Raw genomic sequence first — 24415 nt, forward strand, 5'->3', positions numbered from 1 at the left:
TGCCTGTAGTCCCAGCTACTCAGGAGGCTGAGGCAAGAGAATCACTTGAACTCAGGAGATGGAGGTTGCAGTGAGCTGAGATCGTCCCATTGCACTGCAGCCTGGGCAACAGAGCAAGACTCAGTCTCAAAAAAAAAAAAAAATTACCTGGTGCACAGGTGCCGTGGCTCCTGCCTGTAATCCCAGCACTTTGGGAGTTTGAGATAGGTAGGATCACTTGAGGCTAGGAGTTCGAGACCAGCTGGCCAACATGGCGAGACCTGTCTCCATAAAAAATACAAAAATTAACTGGGCACACCTGTAGCTGGTGCACACCTGTAGTCCCAGCTACTTGGGAGACTGAGGAGGGAGGATCACTTGAGCCCTGGAGGTAGAGGCTGCGGTGAGCCATATTTGTGCCACCACACTCCAGCCTGGGTGACAGAGCAAGACCCTATCTCAAAAAAAAAAAAAAAAAAAAAAGAATTTTCTTGGTGCATGATGTGAAGCAATCATCTAAGTTTTTTTTTTAATAGTTTACCAATTGTTTAAGCACCCTTTTTTGAATAATTCTTTTCTCCACTACTTTGTGCTGCAGCTTTCACCACATACTAAATGTTTATATCTATTCTAGGGTCTCTATCTTAATGATCATAACTTTAGAAAAATGCCTTTTTTTTTTTTGAGATGGAGTCTCGCTCTGTCGCCCATGCTGGAGTGCAGTGGCGCAATCTCAGCTCACTGTAACCTCCGCCTCCCGGGTTAAAGCCATTCTCCTGCCTCAGCCTCCCGAGTAGCTAGGACTGCAGGCGTGTGCCACCATGCCCGGCTAAGTTTTTGTATTTTTAGTAGAGATGAGGTTTCACCATGTTAGCCAGGCTGGTCTTGAACTCCTGGCCTCGTGATCTGCCCACTTTGGCCTCCCAAAGTGCTGGGATTACAGGCGTGAGCCACTGCCCCCGGCCGAAAAACACCTTTTAGTGTCTAGTGGAATGTAGCCCTCCTCATTGTTTTTCTTTTCAACATTTCCTTGATTATTTTCAGGCATTTGTTCTTCCTGATAACTTTAGAATTGCCTTGTGATTATGATTGGAATTATGTAAAACCCATACACTTGGAGTAATTTATGTAAAATATTTCATCTTTTATTCAGAGACACAGTATGTCTCTCCTTTACTTTCAGTCTTCTTTCTTTAGCTTGAACCAGATGAAATTACCAATATTCAACTTTGTTGACATCATTCAAGCAGCAATTTCATCTGGTTCAAACCTTAGAAAAGTTGTTTTCTTCACAGGGAAATTATGCTTTCTCTAAACAAACAAAAAAATAGTTTCTCTTAAAAAATCTGGGGAGAAGTAGGGTAGGAAAGAAGTATGATATACTGTAAGTGTTTTATTCATTTTTTTAAAATCCTGATCCTAAGAATTTCTCACTGCCAGGGGCATCTCTCCAGCACTTTCTGCCACTTCATGCATAGTTCAAGGCTTCGCGAGCTTAGCTTCCTCCCCATAGTGGGCCAGTCCAAAACAACCAGGGCCTTGAGCCTCAAGGGGTAGGGCTAGTCAGTGAAAAAGGGTTTCAGGCCGGGTGCGGTGGCTCACATCTGTAATCCCAGCACTTTGGGAAGCCGAGGCGGGTGGATCACCTGAGGTCAGGAGTTCAAGACCAACCTGACTAACATGATGAAACCCCATCTCTACTGAAAATACAAAAAAAAATTACCCAGGTGTGTTGGCATGTGCCTGTAGTCCCAGCTACTCGGGAGGCTGAGAGAGGAGAATCACTTAAACCTGGGAGGCGGAGGTTGCAGTGAGCTGAGATTGCGCCACCACACTCCAGCCTGGGTGACAGAGCGAGACTCTGTCTCAAAAAAAAAAAAAAAAAAGAAAAGAAAAGAAAAAGGGTTTCAGATGAAGTTCAATGACATCTAAATGGGACAGGGGAAGGGTCCCAGTCTTCCCCATAAACCTTAGTTTTGCTTTCTCTTCCTGGGAGCTAGAACAGTGACCTCATCTGGGAGAATCCAGCCAACACCGCATTCTACACCATCTGCATTCTATACCCCTACCACAACAACCCACTATAAACTGGGGTAAGACACGCTAGAAGTGGGTATTTGGGCGTAATCCTGATCATCTTTTTCCTTGTATGGGAGCCTTCCAGATAATGCATATATAGAGCATAAGAAGAAGTTTCAAATAGATGCAAAGTCATGATGGTCGTAAAAAAAAAAAAATCCAAAGAGGTAATTGCACTGTTTTCACAAAATAGGATCAACATGTAATTATGAATAACAATATAAATGTCATCCAAAGATATAGGAAGTGAACTTTTACGGTTTCAGTGAAAGTGTTATTTTGCAAGGGTTAATAAACATACTAATACTTTGTCCACCTTATGTTAAAAAAAATTCACCCCCAAGACAGAACTGCAGGCTGCTTTTAAATGCAAACATGGCATTGGGCTTCTCTGGCCATTAGATGTCACTGCAGTAAATGGAGAGTAGCTGAGCATCACCTGATTGGAGCCTGAAGTTCAGTGATCTCTGTCGAGTTAACAACTTCATAATCCCTGCTTGAAATCCATCTTCGGTTTGGAGAATAAGAGGCCTAGAAACCACAGGCTAATGCTAAACTTGTTGGTTTTGTTGTTATTGTTATTTGTCCTACAAAGCACACACTCCAAATTCACCAAGAAGAGAGGGCTTTAATAACAGTCTGTCCTCGCTGGAGCAGGCAGGGTTTGCCAGCAGAATAAGTAACAAGGGACCTTTGCAGGGCCACTGGGCTGCTCTGACCTGAGCGCACTTAATGGCAACATTTGCATTCCATTGGCTTTCCCCATTGCACTGCCTGTCATGAAGCAAATCAATGGCAGGTGTCTGTTGGATAACGAGCTACACAGGGAATTTTTCTCAATCCCTGCACTGATTGGCCCCTTTGTCTGGATGTCTCTTTCTCTTAATATGCTTTTCTCTAGACACACACAGCCCATTTAATGGCACATCAGGTTGGAACTCTTTTGAACATAATGACAGTAATCAGAAGTCTTGTTTAACCAGCTGAGCCCTTCCTTCACCATGCTTACACTCATTTTATCCCTTTTTCCTTTTCTTGCCTTGGCTCCTGGCTGGCATGCTAGAGAATGGAGAGGTAAATAAATTATGCATGTGCATGTCTTGATAGAATGGCTTCTGGTGGGAAGGGTGGTGAGTCAGGCCTGTGCACACACGGAATGAGGTGCCCCCAACTTGGTGTGCTTTCAGGGACCCCAACCACCCTGCCTGAAATCCCCTTTCTCCACGCTTCAGTGCATCTTAGCTCAAGCCCTTCCAGGTATAGCCTGGCCTTTTTGTCTATTTCCCACACCTAGCCCAGGGCCTGGGCCAGAAGAGATGGCAGAACTTAGTGTATTGAGAGAACAAGTAGGAAGAGTAAAATATTGACAGAGATGAATTCATCTGATTAATTTGTGCACCCCGAATAAGAACCAGGGAGTCCTGAGAAAATGGCTCTCTGCACAGGTGCATGTGGAGGAGAAGGGGAGATAGGCTGGGGAATACTGCCCTGAAAATCCATGGAGCAGCTGAGAATGTAGGAGCCTTGGAATCTGGCAGGCCTTCTGAAAGGATCGGGAGGGAGGTACCAGACACATGCTCGGTCCCCCCACAACTCTGCCTGACACCCTCCCCTATTGCCCATATTAGGTGTCTCCATTTCATCAAATATAAAACCAAGTGTGAGCCTGTTGCTTTATACCCTAGTGGACTTTGACCCCATCACAGCTCACAAGGTAAGCAGGATTGGGCCAGGTCAGCATTTGAACTGAAAGCACATAAGATGAAGGACAAAGGTGGTATCCGAGTGGTACAGCTGACTGAGCAGAATACACATGGTCAGTGAATAAACAGAGGCCCCAGCCTACTCAAATAGAGATGCTCGACACCTCGGGTTACCTTTGCTGAATTGGACACAGTCACTTCATTCATTCCCTCTCAGGGCGCTCATCCTCTATTGTAGTTTTTCATGTTCATATCTACATCTTCAACCCTGACCTCCCTTCTGAGCCATGGTCCCACAGTGCCTGGTACATATTAATATTCAATGCTTAAGATCATTTTTAGAATTAATCCTGGAGACCAATGAGGAGATTACTGTAATAGCCTAGATAGCCACTGTACTCAGCCTGTTGTGTCCTTCTTGATTGTCCCCAGAGAAAAAAGGCTGAGCCCCTTGGCTTGGCATGTTTCCCTTAACTTTACGATCCTTGTTGCACAGAGGCCCTTTATATAAGAAGTTACAAAAACAAATGCCTACAGAAACTTGGAAGTAACATGAAAAAGAGAATGTAGGGAAACCCAGATAACATACACTCACCCTGTAAAGAATAAGCCTTCAGGCTGGGCCTGGCGGCCCACGTCTGTAATCCCACCACTTTGGGAAGCCAAGGTGCGTGGATCACTTGAGGTCAGGAGTTCAAGACCAGCCTGGTCAACATAATGAAACCCCGTCTCTACTAAAACACACACAAAAAAATTAGCTGGGCATCGTGGCAGGTGCCTGTAGTCCCAGCTACTCAGGAGGCTGAGGTGGGAGGATCGCTTGAACCTAGGAGGTGGAGGTTGCAGTGAGTTGAGATTGCGCCACTGCACTCCAGCCTCGGTGACAGAGCGAAACTTCATCAAAAAAAAAAAAAAAAAAAAGCCTTCAAATGCAGTCTGAGCCATCATGGCTTTCAAAAGCATTCTGGAGAGCTAAACTTCACTGTGCTCACAAAATGTGATTTGCATCTAAATATGGATAACAGAAAGGAATAAAGAGAGCCAGTAGAGGCTGTGGCCAGTTCCTCTTCTCCAAAGGACGGATGCCATTTAGAAATGTAGGCCCAGTTTTCAAAGGAGTCTCAAATCCAGATTTTTATGTAAAATCTCCCAGTTTTTCACTGCTGGCAAATGAAAATTCTTAAGTACTGGCTGGGCTAAACAAAACACACATTTGTGTGACCTCTGCTCTATTCAAGCCTCCAAGTCCATCAAACTAATCTTCTTAGCCCCTTCTCCCAAGCCCTGAAGACTAAGTGCATTTCACATTCCAGTCACCAGGCCTTTGTTCATGAGGTTACCTCTGTCTTGGAACATCTGTCCCAATTTTCTTAAAGGCTCAACTGAGGTTTGTCTCAGTGATGGCTGTCTTTTCTGACCTACTGTAGTACATACCTGTTGTTTAAGAAATGAGTTGGCTTTTCCCATCCCCAAAACAGCTGTCCTGTCTTGATGGATCAAGGTAGATGTTTTGCCTTTGTAGAACCACAATGGAGGTGCTCCAGCCCACTTCAGAGGGGATTCTGGGGCAAGAGAAGCTGAGTTAACTAACAATCTACTCAGTTAATAACTGCAGATGCCGTATTTTCACTGTCCCCCACCCAACCCCCAAGGGCATAGTTATTTTGTTCTAAGAGCTTTGTGGGTGAATACCACCCACTCCCTTTTTTTTTTTTTTTTTTGAGACAGAGTCTCGCTTTGTTGCCCAGGCTGGAGTGCAGTGGTGCAATCTCGGCTCACTGCAACCTGCGCCTCCCGGGTTCAAGTGATTCTCCTGCCTCAGCCTCCCAAGTAGCTGGGACTACAGGCATGCACCACCACGCCCAGCTAATTTTGTATTTTTAGTAGAGACGCGGTTTCTCCATGTTGGTCAGGCCGGTCTCAAACTCCTGACCTCAGGTGATCCACCCACCTCAGCCTCCCAAACTACTGGGATTACAGCCATGAGCCACCATGCCCGGCCGAATAACCCCTTTTAAATGATGCTGTTAGCCTGTATGTGCCCTCTGATTCGGCCAGTTTCTTTTCCATGGCATTTCTCTCCATGCCCTACCTCTTCCCATCTTAACGCTATTGCCCTGCTGTTCCCTCACTATCAGAGCTGCCTCCTGAAGTCTTCTCTCATCTCCCCAAGCAGTAGTCTCCCGCTCCTGAATGGCTCACTCTTGCTAGAGCTGTCTTATGGCCCATGCCACATGCTTCCTTTTGTTATAATCTTTTGTGTCCCTTATTTCCTCTAGATTGCAAACTCTTTGCCTGTGGGAAGTATGTCTTACACATTTGTATATCCTCACGACACACAGCCTCATGTAGCAGACATCTAATACTTGTTTTAAAATGAAGTTTAGGGACAGCTTAGGAGATCTCACTGTCTGCTGGGTGAGTCCCAAGTCCGTGTGGTTGTACCTACCCAAGATGAAGGTAAGAACACCCAAGCCTGCCTCCTGCTCAACCTGCTGCCCTAAGAAAACCTCTGCATGTCCCCTGTCTAAAACTGTCTATGCATTTCGCTCTGAGAATGCACTGTCTTCCGTCTCCTACCCTAGCAGTCAGGTTCTATGCATCTCAGTGCAAACAGCCGTTAACGTTTCAGGATAGACAAATATGCTAAAAGGACAGAAGGAAAAATTATTGACACCATTTTGATTTACACCTCCTCTTCATTCCAGCCTCCTGGCGCTTTGTATGGTGGCTGGAAGTGTTTGACAAATCATAGCACCATCAAATTTATACAGTCGTCCCTAGGTATCTGCGGGCCATTGGTTGCAGAATCCCTCTCTGATACCAAAATCCACTCATTTCTCAGCCCTGAAGCCGGCCCTGTGAAACCTGTGGACACAAAAGGTTGGCCCTCCTTATACACAAGTCCCGCATCCCAAATTTGATTGTGGATGCAGAACCCACAGAAACAGAGGGCCGACTGTATTTATTGAAAAAAATCCACATATAAGTGAACCAGCACAACTCAAATCCATGTTATTCAAAGGTCAACTGTAGGCCGGGCGCAGTGGCTCACGCCTGTAATCACCACACTTTGGGAGGCTGAGGCGGGCCGATCAACGGAGGTCAGGAGTTCGAGACCAGCCTGGCCAACATGGTGAAACCCCGCCTCTACTAAAAATACAAAATTATCCCGGCATGGTGGCACACGCCTGTAATCCCAGCTACTCAGGAGGCTGAGACAGGAGAATCGCTTGAACCCAGGAGGTGGAGGTTGCAATGAGCTGAGATTGCACCACTGCACTCCAGCCTGGGCAACAGAGCAAGATTCTGTCTCAAAAAAAAAAAAAGAAAGAAAAGGAAAAAAAAGGAAAAACAAAGGTCAGCTGTATTTTGTTAGTTGGTTGCTTTCTGTAAATGTGACCAGATTTGAATGAATGCATGTAAATCTATGCTGTACTTTGTTGGGGAGGTTTTTGTCAGGGATAAGGATGGGGGCAAACTATGTTAAGGGAAGTGATGACAAGAAAGCCTTCCCTGCGATTAAGAAATTATAATAATATATACTTACCTGGCAGGGGAGATACCATGATCATGAAGGTGGTTTTCCCAGGGCGAGGCTTATCCATTGCCCTCTGGATGTGCTGACCCCTGCGATTTCCCCAAATGTGGGAAACTCGACTGCATAATTTATGGTAGTGGGGGACTGCGTTTGCACTTTCCCTTGAGGAAAAAAAAAAGAAATAAATTATAATAATGTAATAATAACTACCACTTATTGGTCACTTAATGTATACAAGGCAGTTTATTATCCCATTTAACTGTCTTTATTGACCCTATGAAATAAGTACTCTTAGTACTCCTATTTTATAGACGAGGAAACAAGGCACAAGGTGTAAGTCACTTACCCAACCATCACATAGCTAGTAAGTAAGTGGCGAAGCTGGGACTTGAACCTATGTCTCTCCTTCCTCAGGCCCTTCTTTTATTCACCAAGAGTACAGGAGCCTAATCCTGTAGGTGAGGTAACTGGATCATTTTGACTTTAGTTCCCTTGCCCCAGGTGTGGGACTAGAGGATGAGGGAGCGGGAAAGCAAACCTTGATATTGGGAGTCCACAGCCTCAGTGCAAGAGGGGTTGAGAAAATCAATACTTTGCAAGCTCAGAAACTGACAGGCCATAGCCTTGTCTTAATCCGTTCAGGCTGCAATAACAAAATATCATAAACTAGATGGCTTATAAACAACCAAAATGTATTTCTCACTGTTCTGGAGACTGAGAAGTCCAAGGCTAAGGCAGATTTGATACCTGGCGAAGGCCAGCTTCCTAGAGCCTTCTTGCTTTGCCCTCACATGGTGGAAGGGGGAGCTAGGTTTCTTCCATCTCTTTTAAAAGGACCCTAATCCCATTCGCCAGAGCTTTGCCTTCATGGCCTAATCACCTCCCAAATGCCCTGCCTCCTAAAACCATCACCCTGGGAGTCAGGATTTCAACAGATGAATTTTGGGAGGACACAAACACTCAGAGCATAATGAGCCTGGCTTTGGCCAGGGAATGGTTAACTCAAGTTAGAGAGAGGGAAAAAAAAATCTTTGGAAAACTGGGCTGTCCTGGGGTCTGCTTTAGTCCCTGGCAGTCTGGCAATGGAAAGCCTACTTGTTGCTTCGACTTGAGAAGCCGTAATGAGCAGTGAGCCACAGGCATAGACCATTCAGTAGCCACAGGCCTTTGGCCAGCCTTGAACAAACTGCTCAGAGGGACTGGGAAGAAAGCCCGCCTACCACAGGAGGCAGGGCAGGGAGCAGAAGCAAAGCCCCAGGATGGGAGAGTAAATTGTTATAACTATCCCTGCGAGGAGGTGCTAACAAAGTTCCAGGTTTTCCGCCTACTTCAATATTTCCCGGTTGGCATAGCATCTACTCTCAGTAGGAACAGAGTTTTATTTGCCTAACAGAGTCAAATTACCTGTCCAGAGGTACAAACACTGCTAGGTTCTGAGCCTTCAGGGTAGTGGGAGAGGAGTGGAGCCTTACCTTTAGTTTGTTGTATTTTCAACTCCCTGCTGTCATCTTATTTTTAGGTCTGGCCCCTTTGTGAACCAAATTCTTCTGAGTAGCATTGCGTTAGCTGTCAGAAAAAAAAAAAAGAAAGATGCTTTTCAAATATAGGTAGATGTCTGGACATCCCTTAGGCAAGGTGGCTCTGTATGAGCATCACTATTAAAGTGAAAGGAAAGGAAAAGTCTCCCCCCGGCTTTTTTTTTTTTTTTTCAAAAGGTATAGAGTGCCCGAAATACTTTAGGGATGGCAGCTGTTGAGCATGGAAACAAGACTTGTCCCTAGAGGGAAGGCATGGGGAAGAGCCTTCCTAACTCCACTTAGTGTAAAATCACTCTGTCCTCTTCCCCTGACCTGAGCTGGCTTATTCCTTGGAAGAGATAAAGATCTGGGAGTCAAAATGACCACCCTGTGCTGAGCAGGCTTCTTTGAACTCCAGCTAAACAGTAACAGCACCTAAGATAGGATCTTCCCACCCTCACTCCCCACCTCAAAGTGGAGGTGAAGAGGGAGGTAAGGGAAAGGGAGAGAAAGGTCCCAGGAAAGGTCTGCTGTCAACAGGGAGGACCCGCAGCTGGCTGGGAGCATTCATAGGAAGCACCAATTTTCACCTCCTTTTTTCCACAGAGCTGTCGCTTATTTGCCTATGATGGCTGTGTTCCTCTTGAGGCTGTAATGGGCAGACTAGCTCAGTGGGTAACAGTGTGAGCTTTGGATCCCAGCCTTGCCCCTTACTCCCGCATGAACTTGTGTACACCACATAACCCTTCTGAGCCTCATCTTCCTCATCTGTTTTGAGGGTAAGAATGGTGCCTACCTCATCTACTTGCAGCAAAGACTAAATTCGTTTAGTGCAAATGCAGAGCCAGGCCCATAATAAGTACTCTCAATAATGCTAAGATGCCATGTTTATTGTTCTTGAAGCATCACTTCAGAATCTGTGCGCAGCATGGAAGGCCTGATTAGAACCATAAAAGCCAGTCCAAGGCCGGGCGCGGCAGCTCACGCCTGTAATCCCAGCACTTTGGGAGGCTGAGGTGGGTGGATCACTTGAGGCCAGGAGTTCCAGACCAGCCTGGCCAACATGGCGAAACCCCGTCTCTAATAAAAATTTAAAAATTAGCTGGGCGTGGTGGCGCACGCCCATAGTCCCAGCTACTCGATAGGCTGAGGCATGATAATCACTTGAACTGGGGAGGCAGAGGTTATAGTGAGCCGAGATCGCACCACTCCAGCCTGGGCGACAGAGTGAAACTCCATCTCAAAAAAAAAAAAAAGCCAGTCCAGATGTGTTTCCATGTTTCCTATGATTACTGTAAACACACAAATGAGCTGGGGTCACAGAACCTCAATAGACCCTGGATATGTATAGCTAATGATGAGCAGCGACAGGAATCGAGAGTTCGTACAGAATTTTTTGGTTTGGTTAGCGTAACAACAGGCTTTACAGACAGGCTCCATGTGCAAGCACTGCACATGTCTGTATGTTCCCAGCCTTCTGAGAACTGTCACTGCCAAATATTTTCCTTCACCCTCCCTACCCTATCTCACCCCCAGGCAAGGTGACACTTTCAAAGTTGGCATGGCAGGCAGCACATGCCAGGCCTGTGACCCAGGCCTCAGCAGCTCTGCTCACTTGCATGGCAATTGCTTTCTGCAGTCGGGCCCAGCTGCACTCTGGGTTTCCCCACCCCCCTCTCCCAATCACCACACAGGAACTGGCTGTTTCTCTTTTCTTCGTCCAAGCTGAATACTAACCTACTGTGGTTTGCTTGCTTCCCCCATTGTGATCGCAAGCTTTCTGAGCAGCTAGTCAGCCCTCTAGCCTGCCACTGAATCGGAAGGCATTCATGCTGGAGGGGATCAAGGGGAGCTTGTAGGCTTGCCTTGCTGGGGGGCAGCTGCCTACACCCACTCATACCAATGTCCCCGCTGCAGAGCCCGGGTGCTTCCCAGCTTTACAAGGACAACTATTTGGGTCCCGGCTATGCCAAGAGAAACATGGGTCATGTGGTTCACAGGACAGAAAGGTTCGTTTACTCCAATATGATTGGCATTTTTTTTGTTTGATTATTGGATATTTGCCAAAAGACTGAAGCCTCCTGCCACAACCACCTCCCCCACATATATATCCTCAGATGGTTTGGGAATTGGACAGCTTAGTCATCAGGTCCTGTCCTCCACATCCACAGAAGATACAAGTTGTTTCCAGATAACATGCAGAAGGTTCTGAGCTCCTTCCTGTGTGCTCCAGCTCGAAGACTCTTTTCTTTTCCCTATGAATTTTTTTCCTTTTCTTTCTCTGGTCTTTCCTTTTTAATGCCCTTTTAAAATTAAGTATTCTATCTTCTGAGTGGGTAACACATACACATGATACAAAATCCAAAAGGTGTAACGAGTATATGCTGAAAAGTAAACCTCTCTAACCTTTGTCCTTAGCCATTCGGCTCTCCTGTGAGTCAATACTGTTGTTAGCAGTTTCTTACCTGTATCTTTCCAAAGATGGTCTATGCAAAGATCCACATAAACTTGTACATTTATGTTCTGTTTTTAGGTCAGCAGCAGCACACTACATACACTCCTCTGTGCCCTGTTTCTTTTCCACCTGAAAATGTATCTTGGCTGGGCATGGTGGCTCACGCCTGCAATCCCAGCACTTTGGGAGGCCGAGGCAGGTGGATCACTTGAGGTCAGGAGTTCAAGACCAGTCTGGCCAACATGGTGAAACCCTGTCTCTATTAAAAATACGAAAATTAGCTGAGCGTGGTGGTGGGCACCTGTAATTCTAGCTACTCAGGAGGCTGAGGCGGGGGAATCACTTGAACCTGGGAGGCAGAGGTTGCAGTGAGCCAAGATCACACCATTGCACTCCAGCCTGGGTGATAAGAGTGAAACTCTGTCTCAAAAAAAAAAATGTATCTTGGAAATGATATCACATCAATCCAGATAAAGCTGCCACATATTTTTTAATTTATGACATAGTATTTCCACGGTATGATATACTATTTATTTAACTAGTCCCTGATTGGTGGACATTTAGATTATTTCCAGTCTTCTGCTATTACTAACAATGCTGTAACAAATCTCCTTGTTACATACATTTTTCACGCACACACAAATAGATCTGTAGGATAAACAGGGGTCCCCAACCCCTGGTCCGTGGCCTGTTAGGAACTGGGCTGGGCCACACAGTGTGAAGTGAGTGGCCAGCGAGTGGCATTATGGCCTGAGCCCTGCCTCCTGTCAGATCAGTGGCAGCATTAGATTCTCATAGGAGTGCAAACCCTATTGTGAGCTGTGCGTGCAAGGGACCTGGGTTGCGCACTCCTTATGAGAATCTAATGCCTGATGATCTGAGATGGAACAGTTTCATCCCAAAACCATTCCCCCCAATTCCTTGTCCATGGAAAAATGGTCCTCCACGAAACCAGTCCCTGGTGCCAAAAAGGTTAGGGACTGCTGGGCTAAATTCCTAGAATTTTTGCTTTGGTCAAAGGGCATATGTGTCTTACATCTTCTTTTTTTGAGACAGAGTCGCCAGGCTGAAGTGCAGTGGCGCAATCTCAGCTCACTGCAACCTCCACCTCCTGGGTTCAAGTGATTCTCCTGCCCCAGCCTCCCAAGTAGCTGGGAGTACAGGCACATGCCACCATGCCCAGCTAATTTTTGTATTTTCAGTAGAGACAGGGTTTCACCATGTTGGCCAGGATGGTCTCGATCTCCTGACCTCATGATCCGCCCGCCTCGGCCTCCCAAAGTGCTGGGATTACAGGTGTGAGCTGCCGTGCCCAGCTGTGTTTTACATCTTTATAACTATTGTTCAGTTATTTCAGTACTCATGGAAAGATTGAACAACCAAAACGTTGCCTCTGTTGGAAGACCTCTGAGGAATTTATCACAGGAATAATCAAGTGCTTTGCTTTTAAGTCTTTGTTCTTTATTTGTACCTACTGCAAGTTTGTTATTACTTTCCTTCAATATGTATTAAACACCTCTACCATGCACCAGGTAAGCTTTGAGGCCAAAACCATAAACACAACAAATGTGGTTGCTGCCCCCACAGTATTTACAGTCTAGGAGATGGAGCAGTTGGGGGCAGGAGGACACATGAACGAAATAATTATACACTGAGTCATTACAAACTGTGTTAAGTGCCATGAAGGAGAAGCACAGGGTGACTGAAAGTGTTCAATAGGCTCCTGACTTCGTGTGGAGGTCTCAGAAGACTTTCCTGGGGAAATGATGTTTATTCTGATCAATAAGACAGACTTAGCGAGGCCGAGGAAATGGCAGGTTTGAAGTCCTAGAGGAAGGAAGGAGCACGGATTCTGGCCAGCAGCATGGATTACAGGATCTGGAAAGGGTCTTCAAGGTCATTTTGTTTCAGTCTCCTCATTTGACATGTGAGGAAACTAAAGTTTAGGGAGCTAAATGACTTGACCAGGGTTATACAGATAGTAACGAAGTCAGGCTGCAGAATCGAGTGTACTCATCCTGGGAGCTGTGGGTCTGAACTAGACAGCTACGGGATAGTTGCCTGGGTTTGTGTAGGAGGACTTAAGTTCAGGTTCTTGTGACAAGCTGCCTGACATGTTTCATTTCTCTTTACTAGTAAGATACAGTTTGGATGAATGGCCATTCCAACCTAGCGGGTTGGTTTGTTCTTCAGCATACTTGTCTTTCTTACAAGTTTAAATAATAATAACAATGGTGGTTAATTCTTTAGCGCTTGCTCTATGTCAAATACAGTTCTAAGCAACTTACATGTATTAAATAATGTCATTTTGACAGCAGTTCTGTAAGGTCGGTGTTATTATTATTACCCCATTTTACAGATGAGGAAATTGAAGCTCGTAAAGGCACTTGCCAACCATCACAGAGCTAGTGAGTGGCAAAGCGGGGGGACTGAGTCCAAACAGTCTGGTTTCAGGGCCCATGTGCTTTGTCTCCCAGGCACTCTCGGTGTCAGCAGCAGGCTGATGGACTCAGGTTTGAGCCCAGAGCTGCCTTGTGCCATGGAAGGTCCACATCAGTGGCTCTCAACCCTGGCTGCACATCAGAATCAGCTGGGGAGCTTGTAAAAAGTGCTAATGTCCAGGGCTCACCCCCGTTCAGTTAAATTGCAATCTCTAGGGGTGGATCCCAGTCACTGAGGGTTTTTAAAAGCTTCCGTGGTCAGCCTAATGCAGCTAAGGGTTGAGATGTACTGGGATCTAGCCTTGCCATTGCTTTGCCCTTTGGGAGCAACCAGCAGCCCATACTTGCCTTTGTGTTCTGGACACCCACTTAGTAGGACACTTGTAGGGGCACTTATTCATACCACAGCACAGGCTCCTGTCTCGGCATAAAGAACTCATTCAGTGTACATGCTTTGGCAGCCACATCCACCAGTGATGTGTGGTAACAAGTCTGTAAAGGGCTAAGAGAGTATTTTTAGTCCTGAGCATCAGAAGACAGTGGAGCTTAGTGGAGTGGAGCTTGGCTCTGAGTCAAACAGACCCAGATTCAAGTTGATGCTTTGTGTCATGGTCTGTGATTTTAGAGACTGGTGTTTATCCTCTCACCAACTCCATTTTGTCATCCATATAATCAAGCTAATACGATAATACTACCTCTTTCATGAGGCTTTTGTGAGGATTAAATGAGATAGTATATAGAAAGCAATCAGTGGGCCAGGCGCAGTGGCTCATGCCTGTGATCCCAGCACTTTGGGAGGCTGAGGTAGGCAGATCGCCTGTGGTCAGGAGTCCAAGACCAGCCTGGCCAACATGGTGAAACCCCGTCTCTACTAAAGAATAGAAAAATTAGCCAGGCTTGGTGGCAGTCATCTGTAATCCCAGCTACTCAGGAGGCTGAGGCAGGAGAATCGCTTGAACCTGGGAGGTGGAGGGTGCAGTGAGCCAAGATTGCGCCAGTGCACTTCAGCCCGGAAGACGGTGAGACTGTGTCTCCAACAACAAAAAAAAAAAAAAAAGAAAAGAAAAGAAAAGAAAAAAGAAAGAAAAAGAAAAGAAAAAAAAGAAAGCACCCAGTGCTAGGCCATGTCTTTATTTCATGACTATCCACGTAGCTTATGTGAGTAAACAGCTGTATTTGGGAAAAGCTACTAGTGACACTGATATTGACAGGAATTTGACTTGACATTTAATGAGTGCCTGGTATGTACATTGAAGAGTGAAAGATCCTGAAGAGCTAGGATGACTAGGAAGGCCCCGTGCCTGCTGACTAGCTTGCTGGCTGGGAGGGAGCGTAAAGACTTGCACCCAGATAACTCATATAAGATAGAGTGTGCCACAGCAGAGGTCTAAACGAGAAGCTAAGGGAGGCCAGGTGCAGTGGCTCATGCTTGTAATCCCAGCGCTTTGGGAGGCTGAGGCAGGTGGATCACTTGAGGTTAGGAGTTCGAGACCAGCCTGGCCAACATGGTGAAATCCCGTCTCTACTAAAAATACAAAACAGTTGGACATGGTGGCGGGCACCTATAGTCCCAGCTACTTGGAAGGCTGAGGCAGGAGAATCACTTGAACCCGGGAATGGGGAGGTTGGAGTGAGACGAGATCGCTCCATTGCACTCCAGCCTGAGTGACAAGAGTGAGACTCGATCTCAAAAAAAAAAAAAGCTAAGGGAGCACAAGATATGGGGAGAGAAAGCCCCAGTTCAAACAGAAGCTGGAAAACAATTATAAAATAACCAAGGAAATACGAATACTAACTGAACTCAATATATGATGATATTAAGGAATTATAAATTTTTAGGTGTGATAACGGTATTATACATATATTTTTAAGGAGCAATTATAGTTTAGATAAACATAATTCTAATTAATAATATGTAAGTCAGATGAAATGATGTCTCGTGGGGGTAGAGATGAAAGAAGATTGGCCACGTATAGCTAATTGTTGAAGGTGGGTGATGGAACTTTGTGCTCATTTTACTGGCCTCTCTACTTTTATATATGGTTGAGATTTTTCACGATAAAAAGTTTTAAAAAGAGGGCCGGGCACAGTGGCTCATGCCTATAATGCCAGCACTTTGGGAGGCTGAGGCGGGCGGATCACTTGAGGCCAGCATTTGGAGACCAGCCTAGCCAACATGGTGAAACTCTGTCTCTACTAAAACTACAAAAATTAGCTGGGCGTGGTGGCACACACCTGTAATCCCAGCTACTTGGGAAGCTGGGGCAGGAGAATCACCTGAACCTGGGAGGCAGAGGTTGCAGTGAGCCAAGATCGTGCCACTGCACTCCAGCCTCAGTGACAGAGCGAGATTCCATTAAAAAAAAAAAAAAAAAAGTTTTAAAAAGAGGTAAAGTTGCGGCCAGGTGCAGTGACTCACACCTGTAATCCCAACACTTTGGGAGGCCAAGGCAGGTGGATCACGAGGTCAGGAGTTCAAAACCAGCCTGGCCAAGATGGTGAATCCCCATCTCTACTAAAAATACAAAAAAATTAGCCAGGTGTCTGTAATCCCAGCTACTCGGGAGGCTGAGGCAGAGAATTGCTTAAACCCGAGAGGCAGAGGTTGCCGTGAGCCGAGATCGCGCCACTGCACTCCAGCCTGGGCGACAGAACGAGACTCCGTCTCAAAAAATAAAAATAAAAATAAAAGAGAGAGAGGGGTAAAGTTGAAGAAGAGGAAGGAAACAAGCAGTACACAATTGTGGAATCTGGAAAATTTTCAGGATGAGGTGGCATCTGACTTGGGCATGGGTGACTAGGGAGAGTTGATGTCGCAGTTTAAATCTGAAGGGAGTCTGCTGGCAGAATCTCCTCTTCCTTGAGGGGCTTCAGTCTTTCTTCTTTTAAGGCCCTCACTGATTGGATGAGGCCCACTCACATTATGGACAGGAATTTGTTTTACTCAAATTCTACTGATTTAAATGTCAAACTCATCTTAAACATGCCTTTACAGCAACATCTGGACTAGTGTTTTTCCCAAATAGCTGGGTACTGTGGCCTAACCAAGTTGACATATGAAATTAATCATCACAGCGTGGCAGTGGGAAATGATACTAGGAAAACCGGAGGGGCCAAATTGTAAAGGGTTTTGAATTCTATTAAAATTGTCTTTAGTAAACTTCTTTGGAAAATATTTCTTCTCAAAATGTTTTCTTTAGAAAATTGGGAATTGTTGAAGGCTTCTGAGCAAAGCAATGGTAGCATCTGATGAGTTTGGAAGGGTACTTGGCTGCAATGTGAAGGATGAGTTGGAGAGGGCAGAGACTGAAGATCAAACGATGGGTAAGGAAACTGACCCTTGCTCAAGAGAGATGATGTGAGGTACTGGGAGTAGAGCTGAAAAGTATCCAAAGCATAGAATATAATGCAGGTAGCGGCAAGAGATCAGACTGAGCAGTAGGCAGAGGCCAGGTCATGGAGCACCTGGTAAGCCAGATTAAAGAGCCTGGAGTTTATCCTGACGATAATGGGGGACCCACTGAAGAGTTGAAATCAAGGGAGTAACCTGATTAAATCACTCTGACTGCTAGATGGGGAATAAGGGCAGGTAGACCAGCTAGTAACAGTTGTAGTAGTGTGGGCAAAAGATGATGGTGGCTTGGACTAGGGTGAGAGTGGAAAGAAATAAAAGTAAACAAATTTGGGACATGTTTGGAGCCACTGGAACTTGGTTAGTGATGGATTAGATCGAGAAAGGTGAGAGACAGAGAAAACTTAAAGGTGACTCAGGTTTTGGGCTTAAGCAAGTAGGTTGATGACAGTGCCATTTGCTGACATGAGGAAAACTAGAGGACAGTCAGGATTGGAGTGGAGCAAAATCAAGAGTTCTGATTAGGACATATAAAGTTTCAGATGTTCAGTAGACTTCTGAGTGACAATGTCAAGTAGCTAGTTGATTACATGATCCTGTGGCTCAGAGGAGAGATACAGATAGAAATGTGGAAATCATCAAGCAGAGGAGAACAGAAAGAAGGCCAGTGCAGTTGAAGGGTTTTGTGACCCTTCATCTTGGGTCACAAAAGAGTGACCCAAGATAAAGTTGAAAAGGTGGGAGGGTCAGGCATGGTGGTGCATGCCTGTGGTCCCAGCTACTAGGAAGGCTGAGGAAGGAGGATCACTTGAGCCCAAGAGTTCTGGACTGTAGAGCACTAAGCTAATCAGATGTCCACATTAAGTTCAGCATCACTATGGTGACCTCTCGGGAGCGGGGGACCACCAGGTTGCCAAAGGAGGGGTGAACCGGCCCAGGTTGGAAACAGCAGATCAAAACTCCTGTGCTGATCAATAGTGGGATTGTACCTGTGAATAGCCTGTGTTGCCCACTCCAGCTTGGGCAACATAGTGACACCACATCTCTGTTAAAAAAAAAATTTTTTTTGAGACAGAGTCCACTGCGACATCCAGGCTGGAGTGGAATGGCGCAATCTCGGCTCACTGCAACCTCTGCTTCCTGGGTTCAAGCCATTCTCGTGCCTCAGCCTCCCGAGTAGCTGGGACTACAGGCATGCGCCACCACGCCCGGCTAATTTTTGTATTTTTAGTAGAAATGGGGTTTCACCATATTGGCCAGGCTGGTCTCAAACTCCCAACCTCAAGTCATCCGCCCACCTCGGCCTCCCAAAATGCTGGGATTACAGGCGTGAGCCACTGCACCCAACTTAAAAAATATTTTTAAAAAAAAAAAGAAAAAAAAAGGTGGGCAGAGCAGATCATATAGGACCTTGTAGCCTACAAGCATGCTGGAACCACTTCCTACTGGCTCAGGAGAACTGACTGTTAAATTTCAGGAAATTTGGGAGCTGGTTGACTTCACATTTGGCAGCCTGAAATCAGCCATAGTGGGAGTACTGACGCTGTTGAAATTGGTAAATGCTACAATTCAGCCCTTTTTTTATTTCCCCCCAGAGAACCAGTTGTTAAACTTTACCACCATATTAGTACTATGGCTTGTAGGCTCCAGTAAGAAATTTAGATTTTATTCTAAATGTGATGTAAAGTCATTAAAATGTTTTAAGCAGGTGAGTAAAAGGATCTGATTTCTTTTTTTTTTTTTTGAGACGGAGTCTCACTCTGTCACCCAGGCTAGAGTGCAGTGGTGCCATCTCGGCTCACTGCAAGCTCCGCCTCCTGGGTTCACGCCATTCTCCTGCCTCAGCCTCCCAAGTAGCTGGGACAACAGCTGCCTGCCACCATGCCTGGCTAATTTTTTGTGTTTTTAGTAGAGATGGGGTTTCACTGTGTTAGCCAGGATGGTCTCGATCTCCTGACCTCGTGATCCGCCCACCTCGGCCTCCCAAAGTGCTGGGATTACAGGTGTGAGCCACCACACCCGGCCAAGGATCTGATTTTTAAAAATCACTGTACATGGCCAGGTGCAGTGGTTCACGCCTGTAATCCCAGCACTTTGGGAGGCCGAGGCAGGCGGATCACATGAAGTCAGGAATTCAGGACCAGCTGGGCAACATGGTGAAACCCCGTCTGTACTAAAATACAAAAAAATTAGCCGGGCGTGGTGATGCACACCTGTAATCCCAGCTACTCAGGAGGTTGAGGCAGGAGAATCGCTTGAACCCGGGAGACGGAGGTTGCAATGAGCCGAGATTGCGCCACTGCACTCCAGCCTGGGTGACAGAGAGAGACTTCATCTCAAAACACACACACAAAAAAATACATCACTGTACAAGAATGGACTCTCAGCGGGAGAAGGCAAGATCCCTAAGGAAACTGCTGTAACAATCCACATGCTCAGTGGTGCCTTGGCAGTGCAGGTAGAGTTCAGTCAAGAAATTTGGAAGATTGTTAAGGTCCTAAGACTGGATATAGATGGACCTTGATTTATCACAAGTTGATTATAATTGACCTGTTATGTAATTCGTGTTACTTAGTGTCTTTTTGTTTTAGTTGTGGGGAGCACCAGATTACAGAATTATTACCTTGACTCATGACCCGGGGCTCTTTACAGTTCTTACCAGAAACTGGCAGATGATAAATCAGTCATCTTATTTGGTAGCAAAATAAGGAGGTTACTTTCCTGCATGAACATAATTTCCTCTTTTCAATATTTCAGTCTTACATTAGCAGGAGGAACTTGAAGTCTTGTGATTAGGCAGATTCTTTGTAAAGGAAAAGAAGGCTTACTATCCCTTTGGTAACAGTTCTTTACTGATAGGGTAAGAAGGAAAGGAGGTTGAGTCCGAACAACGCTAAAGGAAACACTTTAAAGTAAGACATCCACCGAAGACTCCTAGCCATTTTGCCTACTGTAAAACAGAACCATCTACAATGTCTTGTGAAGACAGAAATGAAATGAATTTTGATATTTGTTTTCTGCAAAGATTCTACATTACATTGTATAAGTCTTGACCCACCGTTTTTATAACTCATGCATAAAATTATGTGAAAATGCTTTAAAAATTCCAGCCCACTCTTATACTGAGTATTTTATGTACTCATTCAGCAAACTATTCATTGAGCACCGGTCATGTGTCAGCTGCTGGTTAAGGCACTAGAGATACGGAAATTAAAAAGACCCAGTCCTCACAGAGTTCACAGAACACTAGGAAAAAGACATGTAAATTGGACATGATTACAGTACAATTGTGAACGAGGTCTCTTTGAAAGAGTTGTCTGTATTTATTTACCATCTCCAGTCTTTCTTTTCCCATTCTCTTTTTTTTTTTTTGACACAGAGTCTCACTCTGTCGCCCAGGCTGGAGTGCAGTGGCACAGTCTTGGCTCACTGCAACCTCCACCTCCCAGGTTCAAGCAATTCTCATGCTTCAGCCTCCTGAGTGGCTGGGATTACAGGCATCTGCCACCATGCCCGGCTAATTTTTGTATTTTTAGCAGAGACAGGGTTTCGCCATGTTGGCCAGGCTGGTTTCGAACTCCTGACCTCAGGTGATCCACTTGCCTTGGCTTCCCAAAGTGCTAGAATTACAGGTGTGAGCCACCACGCCCAGCCCCCATTCTCTAATCTCTCTCTCTCTTTTTTTTTTTTTTTTTTTTTGAGACAGAGTATTACTCTGTTGCCCAGGCTGGAGTGCAGTGGCACAATCTCAGCTTACTGCAACCTCTGCCTCCTGGGTTCAAGCAATTCTTCTGCCTCAGCCTCCCAAGTAGCTGGGATTACAAACAGGCTGGGAGATTCAGCTTATCCATTTCATGTTCTATTTCTCACAATCATCTGTGTTTGCTTGTCACTGCACCTTAAAGAGAAGGCATAACTCAAAAGTTTCACCCTTCAACTTGATGGAGAATTATTTTTTATTTTATTTTATTTATTTATTTTTTTGAGACAGGGTTTTGCTCTGTTGCCCAGGCTGGAGTGCCATGGTGGAATCTCGGCTCACTGCAGCCTCAACCTCCTGGGCTCAGTCGATCCTCCTGCCTCAGGATCTACTCCTTCCTGAGTAGCTGGGACTACAGGTACATGCCATCATGCCTGGCTAATTTTTTTTTCTTTTGTAGAGACGAGGTTTCGTCATGTTGCCCAGGCTGGTCTTGAACTCCTGGGATCAAGCGATCTGCCAGCCTCAGCCTCCCAAAGTGCTGGAATTACAGGCATGAGCCACTGCGCCCAGCCATTCTATATTTTTAAAGCATAGGTTATTGATTCTTTGAGCTGGATTAATGAGGAAAGATATAACAATCATTAATATAAAATAAAGAATTGTGAAACCTCCTTAATTTGCATGCCACTAACCTAAAATTCTAATAACCCAGGGCTTAGTAAGCAAATTAGTCATATAAACAGCATAATTATAGGGATATTTAAACTGTTTACAAAAAGAAGCTGCTTTTAAAGCCTGCTGAAGTACCTATTTATTACTAATAATGGCTAATATTATTGACACTTATAATGTTGCTGGCACTCTTCATTGTCTTATTTAATTTCCACAGCAACTCTAAGAGCTAGGTATTATCACTCCCATTTTTGAAATAAGGAGATTGAAGCTCAGAGAAGTTAAGGAACTCACTGGGTGCAGTGGCTCACGCCTGTAATCCCAGCACTTTGGGAGGCCAAGGTGGATGGATCACTTGAGGTCAGGAGTTTGAGACCAGCCTGGCCAACATGGCAAAACCCTGTCTCTACTAAAAATACAAAAATTAGCCAGGCGTGGGGGCATGTGCCTGTAATCCCAGCTACTCAGGAGGCTGAGGCACAAGAATCGCTTGAACCCAGGAGGTAGAGGTTGCAATGAACCAAGATCATGCCACTGGGTGACAGAGAAAGACCCTGTCTCCAAAAAAAAGGAACTTGCTTAAGATCAAAAATAGCTAATGAGTAGAAGAGACAAGGGTTCCAATCCAGGTCTGTGTGATGCTGAAGCCCACAGGCAGAACATTCGCACTCTACCTAGGCTTCCACAGATCACTCAACCATGCATGAAAGTAAGGCCTGAAAAGTGTCTCTACTAGGTTGCCCTTCATTAATCTAGTTCCAGTCATATATAATAAAATGGAGTGTCTTTCCAAAATTTCATAATTTAGATTTCACTCATTTAGGCCGACTCCCCCACTATACATACCCACTAGTTGGAATTAATGGCCTTTTACTATATGCTGTATTGAATGTCCTTATAGTTGGGGGTCATGAGAGAAGCTAAAGTCTAACTTGAACAAGATGACGACTGGCATTGCCAGGGTTGTGCAGCAACGGTAGTGGGATGGGGTGTCCTGCAAGGGCATGAGTTAGGTGGCTGTCAGGGGCAGCATAAGTTGTAGTGTAAAGCCTTGGAGCCTAGAGGCCAAGGTCACAGAGTCACCAGGAAGCAGGATCCTGGAGTGCAGGCTGCAGTGACCCAGTAGGCAGAGCATCTGGCCTCTAGGTCTGCCTCTGCTATGCACCAGCTGGGGGCTTTGGTTAAGTCGCTCTGCTTCTCCAGATCATAGGTTTCTGTTGTGAAAAGATTAATTGGAAGGGAAGATCTTAGGGTCCATTTCAGATTGGGGTCTCTGGTTTAGGGATCTGCGTTATCAGAGTCTAAAGTAATCAAGTCCTTGGAGATCTAGTAATCAGAAGGAGAGCAAGAAAGGGCCAGCTTTCATTGTCAGGGGCAACAAAGAGGTGGCTCATGCCCATAATCCCAGCACTTTGGGAGGCCAAGGCAGGAGGATCACCTGAGGTCAAGAGTTTGAGGCCAGCCTGGCCAACATGGTGAAACCCCACCTCTACTAAAAGTACAAAAATTAGCTGAGTGTGGTGGCATGCACCTGCAATCTCAGCTACTCGGGAGGCTGAGGCAGGAGAATTGCTTGAATCTGGGAGGCAGAGGTTGCAGTGAGCCGAGATCACACCACTGCTCTCTAGCCTGAGTGATAGAGTGGGACTCCAGCAAAAAAAAAAAAAAAAAAGTCCAGAAAGCCTGGTTTGAATCAGTAAAATCGAGTTTTCACACTGCTTCTCTGATGGTAATTCACTCTTCTACAGATTTTTAAGGAGGGTGGAAGAGAGAAAAGCTAAGTAAAATGTGGTCCTAGCCATCACAGGTCTCATAGTATCCTGAGGGAAAGAGACAGGAAACAACTAGCTGGAATATAAAACAGAATAAAATGTGTTCATTACCTGCTGTATGACCTTGGTCAAATCACTTAACCTGTCCCTGAGCCTCAGTTTCCTCAACTGTAACAGACACATAAGCAGTCAATAAATGTCAGCAGCTATGCATCAGTAGTGGCAATAGTAATATGGGCTACATGTGTAATATTTTGTACTATGCCATTACATCTTAGTAAAATAGAACCATCTACAATGTCTTGTGAAGAGAGAAATGAAATGAATTTTGATATTTGTTTTCTGCAAAGATTCTACATTACATTGTATAAGTCTTGACCCACCATTTTTATAACTCATGCATAAAATTATTTGAAAATGCTTTAAAAATTCCAGCCCACTCTTATACTGAGCATTTTATGTACTCATTCAGCAAACTATTCATTGAGCACCAGTCATGTGTCAGCTGCTGGTTAAGGCACTAGAGATACGGAAATTAAGAAGACCCAGTCCTCACAGAGTTCACAGAACACTAGGAAAAACAGACATGTAAATTGGACATGATTACAGTACAATTGTGAAAGAGGCCTCTTTGAAAGAATTGTCTATATTCACCATCTCCAATCTTTCTCTTCCCATTCTCCCATTCTCTTTTTTTTTTTTGAGACAGAGTCTCACTCTGTCACCCAGGCTGGAGTGCAGTGGCGCGATCTCAGCTCACTGCAACCTCCACCTCCTGGGTTCAAGCGATTCTCATGACTCAGCCTCCTGAGTAGCTGGGATTACAGGCGCCCACTACCATGCCTGGCTAATTTTTGTATTTTTAGCAGAGACGGGGTTTTGCCATGTTGGCCAGGCTGGTCTCGAACTCCTGACCTCAGGCGATCCACTTGCCTTGGCCTCCCAAAGTGCTAGAATTACAGGCATGAGCCACCATGCCCAGCCCCATTCTCTCTTGAGTCCATTCCAGTCAGACTTTTGCTCCACCACCCAATAAACTTCTCTTTTATTTTTTGAGACAGGGACTCACTCTATCACCCAGGCTGGAGTACAGTGGCATAATCATGGTTCACTGCAGCCTCAACCTCATGGGCCCAAGCAACCCTCCCACCTCAGGCCCCCCCCAAGTAACTGGGACTACAGGTGTGCACCACCACACCCA

At 45.4% G+C, this 24415-nt stretch overlaps 1 protein-coding gene and 1 non-coding gene across 2 annotated transcripts in view; both read left to right on the plus strand.

The window, feature by feature from the left end:
• SLC25A43 (solute carrier family 25 member 43) overlaps positions 1-24415 on the plus strand; it is a 49907-nt gene that overhangs the window by 16951 nt on the left and 8541 nt on the right. The gene's annotated exons all lie outside the window — the stretch shown is intronic.
• LOC116812391 (U1 spliceosomal RNA) lies at positions 7304-7467 on the plus strand. The gene has a single exon (XR_004370689.1). It is a non-coding gene; the product is annotated as a U1 spliceosomal RNA (small nuclear RNA).

The sequence above is a fragment of the Hylobates moloch genome, unplaced genomic scaffold (assembly GCF_009828535.3).
Source record: "Hylobates moloch isolate HMO894 unplaced genomic scaffold, HMol_V3 SCAFFOLD_7, whole genome shotgun sequence".
Lineage (NCBI taxonomy): Eukaryota > Metazoa > Chordata > Mammalia > Primates > Hylobatidae > Hylobates > Hylobates moloch.